This window comes from Physeter macrocephalus, chromosome 4, assembly GCF_002837175.3.
Source record: "Physeter macrocephalus isolate SW-GA chromosome 4, ASM283717v5, whole genome shotgun sequence".
In the NCBI taxonomy this organism is placed as follows: Eukaryota; Metazoa; Chordata; class Mammalia; order Artiodactyla; family Physeteridae; genus Physeter; species Physeter macrocephalus.
In genome coordinates, this window is record NC_041217.1 from 128,703,451 (window position 1) to 128,714,435 (window position 10,985).

A 10,985-nucleotide genomic window follows, 5' to 3' on the forward strand; every position below is an offset into this window, starting at 1 on the left:
GTAGCACAGGGAACTCTACTCAATACTCTGTAATGACCTATACGGGAAAAGAACCTTAAAAAAAAAAAGTGGATATATGTATATGAATAACTGATTCACTTTGCTGTACACCTGAAACTAACACAACATTGTAAGTCAACTATACTCCAATAAAAATTAAAAACAAAACAAAACAATGTCAGTCCTTACTAGACACCAAATTGTGGATGACTGACAGGGACCTACTTCCTAGTCATTAGCCCCATCAGTATACTATGGAGAGTGGGAACCCAAGAGCTCATTTTCTCCAGCGTTTTTCACACTGTGGGTTTGAAATTGATTAAATATGTCTTGACCAGCACTTAAAAAAATAAAACAAGATAATATCAGAGTGCATAGCATGTGGTAAGGTATTATTACTTCATGAAACTTTGCAGTTGCCCCCTTGAGTGTATGTTTGTGAGTGTGTACTGGGACACAAATGTGTTTTTTTTTTCACTTTGGGTTTCAGTTCAGTTCGTAAGTTATTGATCTAGATGTTAGATTCTAGATCATCTCACTATGTATTGCAAATTTTGGAAACTAAAGCCCAGAATGGTGAAGACACTTGTCCACGGTCGGTAGGAAGAGAGTAGGAGCTCAGACCTGCATCTCAGTCTCTTGGTTAATGTTTCCCCTTCTTCTCACCAGCCCAGAGAGAATAGCAATAGTAATAGCTAATATTCAGTGAGTAATTACTATGTGCCAGCCTCTGCACTAAATACATCATCTTATTTCATAGGAAAAGGGGGTTGTTTGGCTTTGTGTTTTGTTTCAAGTAAATGTTAATGGCTGAACAGTGACTTAGTGCTATAAGCTGTGGCTAGAACAGATACAGAAGCTGTGAGTAAACATTTAAAGTTTTTATAGCAATTTGACAGAGTAATTTTATGTCTGCTGACTCTAGTAATAAAAACATTGGCTTGCATTTTATGTCTTTAATAAACACTTTTCTAGCAATTCATTTTCATTGTATTTTATAAAAATATCAGTCCATGATGGACTAGAAATAAGAACAAACCGGTTCTTCTCCACAGATAGTTTGAGAAGCACTGACTTAGACCCAGCAAGGCCAACACATTTGTCCCTTGAGGCCTCCGTAGTCCTTTTGAAGTGCCAGGTTGTCATAGATACCCCTGGGAGAGGCAGATTGCTGGATGCAAGCCCCCTAACAGCAGAGAAGGGGTTACTGTGTTATCTAGAGCCAGTGAGGGACAGCTGCCCTTGTCTTGGGAATGGCTAGTGGAAAAGGCACTAACGCCAATAAATATTCCAAAGCTTTCATTTACTTCAGAACTTGAGGAAGTGGGACTGATGGGGATGCTTTCCCCCTCTGGGAAAGCAGAAAGAGCTCCTTCTTTGTAAAGTTGCCCCATGAGAAAAAGTTCAACACAGAACAAATTAAATTTCTCATTTCCCAAGACTCTCAGTCAGAGTGGTAAGAGTAGAGGGATGATGCTACAGAGGTCTTTGGAAAAATAGGGCTCCATAAAAGGGAGCCTGTGGATGTCCTTGACATGCAGGCTCTGTAGAGGGAAGCACACTTCATAAGTCCTGCTGGACTGCTTTTTGGCTGAATCCTAAGATTTGTACGAAGAACTGTTTTGAGTGAATCGTTGTGTCTTTGCATCTTCTGGAATTCTGAAGACTGCAGCCAAGGAGTTAGCAAGGCTGAGCACTGGACTGAGCATTTAATCAGCGGAATGCTTCCTCATGTTTTCCTGGTTTGTTCTCATAACAAGTGACCTTCGTCCAACTCCTAGCAACACATGATTGTGGAATGTTCCCTCCTGAGGAATACTGCCTTATTTTTGCATTCTGAACACGCTGAAAATCCCTGAAAATTCAGATGACTTTGTTTGGACAACGATAATAATGTAAGCTAACTGTACCTGCTGTGTGCCCAGTATTTTACATATGTATTATATTGTACTTATGTATTTACTTAGTGTTTACATACTAAGTGTCCCAACAGCCCTGGTCAAATGGGGGCGCAGGGGAACTAAGGCTTAGAAAAATTGGGTCACTTACCTGATGTAATTTGGTTCAGTCCTCAGCTTCTGCATTTCTGTATTTCCTGCAGATTCATATCAACATCCTTGCACAAGTGAGACAATGCCAGAACTCCAAAGTCATGACATTTTCACTGATTCCTTCTACCTGAAAACAGTATCAGGGCCCGCTTCCTTTTGGTTTTGATTTTGAATACACACCACCTAGTGAATAATTCAGGAGTGGAATGATGCATATATAATTGTAGGTCCTGCAAACTCAGAAGTGCCCATGGTAATACTAGCTAGCATTGATTGAAGACTTTCTGCACAACCTGTCCATGCAGTAATTTTTACCTGCATTCTCTTACTTAATCTTTTCACACCACCTCCTCGTCCTTATCCCTATTTCTGCTTTCTTTTCTTTTTTTTTTAAACCTTAACAAAATTTTTATTTTTTAAAAAAATTTTATTTTATATTGGAGTATAGTTGATTAACAATGTTTTGTTTTGTTTTTAAGAACCTTTTTTTTCTTCCCCTATGCCTCGCTGCTTGCGGGATCTTAATTCCCTGACCACAGATCGAACCCTGCATTGGAAGCACAGAGTCCTAACCACTGGACTGCCAGGGAAGTCTTTCTGCTTTATTTTCTTAACAGCACTTTTACATAGTCTGTTCACACTAGCATACTTCAATTTACTTAACTGTATTTATGACTACCTCTCCCCCACTAGAATGTAAGCTCCATGAGGGCTGTGTGTCTTTTTAGCTCAATGATAGAAGTCTCCAGGAAGTAGAACCCGGTCTGGTACATAATAGGTGCTCAGATATTTGTTGAATGAATGAATGAACCGTCACTATAGGTAAATACCACTATCATCACAAACTGAGGTTTGTGGTATTAAATAATGTGCTTAAATTGGAAGCAGTTACTCCTTTTGAAATGTTAGTGATAATAGCTTCCTTTCTCTGCTACATTGCTGGAATGAAAACTTTAACACACAAAAGAAGAGGTGGGTTTGGCACTTTAGATACCCTCCTTAGAGCAGATAAGCAGTGTGTATTTGTTAAATACATATATTGGGCCTCTCATCTTTAGTAGTAACGATAGCAAGTATTAAGGTAAATAAGATATCTTTTTCTTCTATCCTGTTGTGGTGCCCCCAGGTTTTATAACAGAGTGGAGGACAAACTTTGTATGAATGACCCACTAACACAAGACAGCTTCTGTTGAAGCAGTCGTGGGCTTCTCATGAGATAGAATTTCAGAGCTGCGAAGGGCCTGAGAGCTGTCTAGGCCAGCCTCCCCACCTCTCCCCCCGGATGCCAGATTGTGGACTCAGGTCCTCCTTCATGGGACAGCCTTTTCCACTGATGTACGGAAGCATTGTTATTGGATGTCTGCATTGTCAGAAAATTCTTTGTATTGAGCTGAAATGTATCTTCAGGTAACTTCTCCCCATTGGTCTGCGTTCTGCTGTCCAGGGAATGACAGAATAAATGAAATCATCCTTTCACGGTCAGTCCTTCAGATATTGGTCTCTCTGTACTCCTCCTTGGGTTGCTCTTGTCCCAGTCGCTCAGACCTTCCACCTGGCATCTTTCCAGCCATTTCCCCATCCTGCTGGCTCCTGTTGGCATGCTCTCCAGCTTGTTCACGTACAGTTTCTGTCCTCCAGTGCTCCAGGTGTGCTGTCGGGGTGACATCCATTGTGTTTTGGCAGCTGCACCACCCTGTTGACTCCTTCACACCCACGAAGTCCTTGAGTGTGAACTATTATCGAACGCAAGGGGGAAGAAAGTATTGCACAGATGGAACCAAGGATTACTGATGATTATGAAAAGTAACGGTGATGTCTGTAGACACTCTGTCCTCCATTTCTTTGGGCACTTCTGCCACACCCAAGACAGTTATGATAAGAACAACTATTTATTGTATTTGGACTGTGCGTAAGACACTGTCCTAGCCACCTTACATATACTTCCTATTTAACTTTCAAAGCAACCGCATTCATAGGTATTATGAAACTCTGTTACACTCGAGGAGACAGAGATTAGGAGAGATTAACTAACATGCTTAAGATCACATAGCTTGTAATTAGTAGAGCATGGATAGGAATCTGTTTTACTACAAAGAGGACAGGCTTAGCAATTCAAGGCTCCAAGTTTCATTCTCTCTGAAAAACATGCACAGGAAGATAGTTTAAAGGAGTTACGATATCTTCTTCATGTCCTTTGAAGGAGGAAAGTATCCAAGTTATTGTGTTTCTACTCTCTGCCTGCTGTTCCATATCCGTTTATCTCATTTAGTCCTCAGGACAATTCTATGAGGAGAGCACTGTTGTCATTAACCATTTGACAGGGGAGGAAACCGTGGCTCAGAGAGGGTAAGGCTGTGTCACTCACATAGCTCCCTGAGCCCAGAGCCTACATGCTTTCTGCCGTCCTGGGCCATTTCTCAGAGAAGATTTTTGACTCAACGCTAACTGCCTCCCTCCCAGAGGGTCTCTAACCGTGACGGTCTCCCCTCTCCTGTGCAGCATTACCCAGACTTACTGACTTACCAAATTACCTAAGCGGAAACAAGAGAAAACCCTCACGAAATTAGATGAGCGTTCACTCATTGGTAAAGGCTTCCTATATGCATATCTTTGAGCCAAGGATCAGCCTTAGAAGCAAAGTAAGGAGCCAGCTGAAGTTATTAGAGCTCAGCTCAGATGTGGCCCATCATGCTTCCTTCTCCAACTGTAGGACCCCATACATAAATCCATGGTGAGTGCAACGGCTGCTGTCAAGACCTGATCATTAATGATGCTCACGTGAGGGCCATGGACCCACCAGCCTTCAGACTGAGTTAACTTACTTGCCAAATCACAGGTCCAGAAATCTAGAGACCACCAGTAAGAATCTTGACAACTAACCTTTGCATTTGCATGGAATGTAAGTGTTCACAAAATGCTTTTTACTTACGGTATTCCATTTGTTCCTCCCACCAACCTGGTAACAGAGGCCAGGCAGGGGTTCATTGCCCTGTTTTGCAAATAGGGAATCAGAAACTCCGAGAGACTCAGAGACTGGCTCAGAGCCTCACAGTCTCTAGGGCAGAGCCCGGACACAGTTCATTCAAGCTGTGAATCCTGCCCTTGCGCTCTTGCCCCTTCTCCCTTTACTCCTCTCTCACACTGTGCCCCAAACTTCTTGTATATCTCTGCCCTGGCCATTGGCCCATTAACTAAGAACAGTCACTGGCTCAGAACGAACTTCACTAGACCAAGCAGGGACTGCTCTTTTTCAGGCTTCACATCCCATGCCATCTGGTCACCCTGACTTTCTACAGAACAGGTGCGATGGTTTACAGGTTGTCATCAATCTTTGCCATCACTTGGGAAGTCCAGTTGAGTCTGCAGCACTGAGCTGCCATAAATGTTCTTTTTCCTCAGGCAAGTACCTGTGTATTAATCTTAATGTCACGCTAACCATTTGAAAAACTTACAACTTTACTTGGTTTCTCTAGGGTGGACAGTAAACTGAGAAATTGCCCTGGAAGCCAAGGCTTTTCTGTGGATTGGCTCAGGGAAGATCATCTGACTTAAAGCTCACTCTGCGCTTGGCCAATGGGCAGAGGCTGCAATCTCCACACCACCAAGCTCAGAGTTGAAGCCTGTTGACCCCCACCCCATCCTATCTCTAATCTAGCCTCCCTTCTACAATGTTGTCATTTCAGATACGTTCTGTGATTAGAATCATATTGTATGTAACCTTTTGGAAATGGCTTTTTTCTACTCAGCATAATTCCCTGGAGATTCATCTAAGTCATGATATAGATTTTTGTTTTGGTTTATTATCTAAAGTCCATACATTAAATGAAAACATTTTTAAGTTTAGGTTTAATTAATTTTTTTAAATTTTCACTTAGATTTAAAAAATATATATATTTATTTATTTTATTTTATTTTTGGCTGCATTGGGTCTCCGTTGCAGCACGCGGGATCTTTCGTTGTGGCGTGCGGGCTCCAGAGTGCGTGGGCTCTGTAGTCTCTGTATTTGCGGTATGTGGGCTCTCTAGTTGTGGCTCGCGTGCTCAGTAGTTGTGGTGTGCGGGCTTAGTTGCCCCGCGGCATGTGGGATCTTAGTTCCCCCACCAGGGATCAAACCCGTGTCCCCTGCATTGGAAGATGGATTCTTAACCACTGGGCCACCAGGGAAGTACCTCACTTAGATTTTTGATGGGTGTGTGTGTGTGCGTGTGTTTTTAATTAACTAAAATCTGTAGCTGAAGTTACAGAAGCTAGCTGTGCTACTTCCTAGCCGGGAGCCCTTGTTGATCGCTTGATCTTTTTGAGACTTGGTGTCCTCACTTTTAGAATGAGCATGATAATTAGAACTTTATATTTGACTTTTTAAAGTTTCAAGGAGGAGAAGCATCCATATTCCCCTCACTAATGCAAGCTTATTGTAAAGATGCAGGACAACGTCTTCTTTAGCGGTAACTCAGTACTTCAAGTATTGGGATAAACAGCAGGCCTTGTGCATTGTTTATGTGTGACCCCCTGTCATTCATATTATCCAGGAGAAAAGATCTGAATGGGTTGGTTGGCTGATTCCAATATAGAGAACTTGTAATGGCCCACACCAAACCCCTTGAAGGTGTCCTCTCGAGGCCCTCTTGTCGATGTGCTAGGGGAATCTATTAACGTCTCTGTCTGGCCATCTGTCAGAACCAAGCAAAGATGCCTTGGGAGGTGATGCCCCTTTTGCAGGAGGTATTCAGTCTGAGGCTGATGGCCACATATCAGGTATGGGACTCCCCAGAGAGTACAGCTGATCCCTGGCTTTAGTCCTTTGTAGATGAAGGGCAGATATATTTCATTCAGAGTAAAACACAAGAAGTCCCCATTCAGTCAATGTGCTCAGAAGGGTCTCTGCATTTGAAAGGTCCTTAAGGCTTAATGGACCCCCAACCAGACAGTGTTTCACAAGATTTATAAGGAGCAGAATTCAACGGCCAAGAACACCTTTGGCCAACTATAAAGCCCTCTACAAATACTAGTGATTTCACAAAGTCGTCTGATTTAACATGAATTCAGTGTCATCTAAGTAGCATTTTGGTTATGTTCCACTAGGAAGGAAATTTCCGTGTGTGTGTGTGTGTGTGTGTGAGAGAGAGAGAGAGAGAGAGAGAGACAGACAGACAGACAGAGAGACAGAGATTTTTTTAAAATAAGTGACCCTGGTTTGTCATAGCTATTCAGGTTAAACAGGAAAATGAAAACACACACATACACAGACACACACACTCACACACACGTCTGCTTGTGTTTCTGAAAGGAGACAGCAGAGTTCAGTATAGAGCTGGAAACAAAGCCAGCTGGTTCCTCTGAAATGTCAGTGGGCAGGAACGTACAGACTCCCATGATAGCTTCCGGATTTCTTCTGATAACAGTTACAAAGTGGCCAGCAGGTAGGAACAAAGGTCAGTCCAGGCACATCCGGGGTCCTGGGCTGTGATACAGTATCTAAAAACAAACATAAATCATTGAAAGCTTAGGAGTTCGTGCTCCTTCCTCAGACTCCACATTTGAGATGCAGAGAGGAACTAAACTACATCTTTGTATATTTAATCTAACAATTTTTTTTCCCTTTTCAACTTCCAAAATAAGCCATTTCTTAGATCAGGCTGAGCCTGGGGAAATGAGAGTATCACCCCCCCTGGGTTGAGCCCATCCCACTTGAAGACTGTAAATAGCTTATTCCACGTGGCAGGGGTCCTCCTCACCTTGGTAATGAGTAATTCCTTCTGGCTCCCACTGACCCCGGGCTGAAGCAAGGCCTTCAGGAGCACAGAAGGAGATCTGTGTGCTCCTTTGCTTCTTGGCTTCTGAACAGCCCAGCCCTGCCTGGAATCACTGGTCATTGACACTTCAGCGATGCCTGAGACCAGATTACAGATCTTCATTTTTCATGATGAATCCTACCGTTTTGATTTTGTGGATCTTGATAGGAATAGGAGCAGTAAGGTATATCTTTGCATATCCCTCCCCACCCTAGACCCCAAGTCCTGAGTGCCCCTTCACCACCTATGCTCCCTTTTATCCCAGTAATTGCCATATTTTCTTGTCTTTTATGATTTTTCTGTCAGCTTCACTAAAACGTGAGCACCTTCTGGGCAGGGACAATGTCTTTTTTTCTTGGTCTCTCCTGCCCCTAGCAAAATGCGTAGCACGTAATAGGTGCTCTATAAATGTTTATTGACTGAACATAGAAGAACCAGAATGCATCCATAGGAAGGTGCACAGGATCCATAGGAAGGGGGAGGCGCTGGAATCCAGGTCACACGAGGAACTAGGTGTGTGTGGTGTGTCGGAAGGCTGCAGTGGACAGGATAACGGACGCCCAAAGATGTCCACGTCTTCATCCCCTGAACCTGTGAATATGTTATGTTACGTGGCAAGGGAGAATTACAAATTGCAGGTGGGATTAAGGTTACGAACCTGTTGACCTGAACGTCGGGAGATTATTGTGGATTATCCAAGTGCGCAGTGTAATCACAGGGTTCTTATAAGAGGGAGGCTGAAGGGTCATGGTCAGAGCAGGGGACATGATGACAGAAGCAGAGACTGGAGTGACATGGCCACAAGCCAAGGAACGCAGGCAGCCTCTAGAAGATGGACAGGCAAGGAACAGATTCTCCCCTAGAGCCTCCGGAAGAAACACATCTCTGCCGACACCTTCATCTTAGCCCTGTGAGGCCCATTTCCGACTTCTGACCTCCAGAACTACAGGATAATACATGTATATTGTTTTAAGCCCACTAAGTTTATGATAATTTGTTACAGCAGCAGTTAGAAACTAATACAGAGGCTAATCTTAGTGGAAAGAACCTAACAGAGGGCATGAACCTGGAAAAGGAAATGGCCATGTGGGAATAGCTCAGTTAACATCCAAAGAGACCTTCCCAGCTGAATCACCATAGATCAAAATTAGTTGACAGCACAATCGGAACTGGTTACTAGCTCAATGTGTGCCACCTCTAGCCACCTAAGTAGTGAGTGTCTCTAATAACTCGGGAGAAGCGCTAGTACAGCTACTGTAAAAGAGTCTGTCAGACCTGGGTTTGAGTTCTTTGCCACCTGTAACTGTATGGTCTTCAGCAAGTTATGTAACCTCTCTAAGCCATAGTCGTCTTATCTGCAAACTGGGGACAAATCTGTCTCTTAATTAGGAGGGTTGATGTGAGGATTACATAAGATAACACATGTAATGTCCTTAACATAATGCCAGTCACATGGTAAACACTAACTGCTTTCTATTACTACAGATATACATACAATCTTGTTTATAACAGCAGTCTTTGAGGTATCACTGTACTCCTCACTGACTAGGTCATGTGTAGAGTCTGTGGTGAGTTCTGGGAACAAAAGTTCGAGAAGAACAACCAGGCTGGTTAAAGACCCTAAATCAGGGTCTATACGAAGAATGGCCAAATGAATGGGGAGGTTTGACATGAAGCTCTTTGAAATATTTTCAGCACTGGTTACATGATTTGTGGGATCCAATACAAAATGAAAGAGTGGGTTCCCTCATTCAAAAAATTATTAAGAATTTCAAGGGGCTTCCCTGGTGGCGCAGTGGTTGAGAATCTGCCTGCCAATGCAGGGGACACGGGTTCATGCCCCGGTCCGGGAAGATCCCACGTGCCGCGGAGCAACTGGGCCCGTGAGCCACAAGTACTGAGCCTGTGCGTCTGGAGCCTGTGCTCCGCAACAAGAGAGGCCGCGATAGTGAGAGGCCCGCGCACCGCGATGAAGAGTGGCCCCCGCTCGCCACAACTAGAGAAAGCCCTCGCACAGAAACGAAGACCCAACACAGCCAAAATAAATAAATGAATTAATAAACTCCTACCCCCAACATAAAAAAAAAACAACAGAGTTTCAAGATGATGACAACAGAGCATTAAACGAGCACAGGGCCCTGCTGCACAGTTCACACACCCATGAAGTGGCCCTGAGTATCATCATGTAAAAGTGATAGACTCACTCTGTGAGGCAGTGGCGACAGCAGCAAGAAAGTGAACAAGTCCAAGGCCTTGAAAGATGGTGACAGTGGGGACCATGATCAGAGTGAAGAAAACATCACATAGAAAGATGGTGAGAAGGAAGCATAGGAATGGGACAAGAGTCAGAGCAGCGGCAAGAGGGAGGCTGTTGTCCTGGATCTGAGAGCATCCCTTGCAGCACAACTACGCTTTCTGGTACTTCAGGAGAACCCCAGGCCATCCCACCCGCTCACAGAACTTGGAACAGTATATCAAGCAGATTGATACCTTTGACACCTCCTGTCCTGGAGGTTTGACAGCAACATGATAGCTCCCTGCAGTCTGACAGGTCACAGTGACTTCTTCCAAGTAGGAATGCTTCAGAGACGGAACTAATCCTATGTGGGGGATGATGCAAATAAAAATAGTGGCAAGTGAATTATTTTCCTGTGGAAGGGTTTGGCATCCTGTTGCTGGCAGAATCTCAGCCTGGCCATGCTGGGGGAATAGTTCACGGTTGGGGAGGAGATCTGTGGACATGTGGTCTCTGTGTGGTTTCAGGAAGACATTATTTCAATATAGAATAAGACTGGAAGTGACCTAGTAACCACAGCCTGAATCTGGACATGTGTGTGTTTGTCCGAAATGGGTGGGAGGTGTCCAGCCAGTCCTTCCTTATGCTCACTGAAGGGACATCTATGAGCCTCACACTCCCCCTTTTGCACTCATTCCTACCCTCCAGCATTGCTGACTTCATAAAGCAGAAAAACGGAAAATGTGACTTTGTAATAGACACACTTTGGTTTTTTTTTTTGTTTTTTTGCGGTACGCAGGCCCCTCACTCTTGTGGCCTCTCCCGTTGCGGAGCACAGGCTCCGGACGCGCAGGCTCAGAGGCCATGGCTCACGGGCCCAGCCGCTCCGCGGCATGTGGGATCTTC

At 44.0% G+C, this 10,985-nt stretch overlaps 1 protein-coding gene and 1 pseudogene across 14 annotated transcripts in view; both read left to right on the top strand.

Annotated features, from left to right (window-relative positions):
• LOC129392087 (rRNA/tRNA 2'-O-methyltransferase fibrillarin-like protein 1) overlaps window positions 1-10,985 on the top strand; it is a 76,860-nt gene that overhangs the window by 17,790 nt on the left and 48,085 nt on the right. The gene's annotated exons all lie outside the window — the stretch shown is intronic.
• On the top strand, window positions 10,104-10,663 carry LOC102976094 (eukaryotic translation initiation factor 4E type 2-like; annotated as a pseudogene).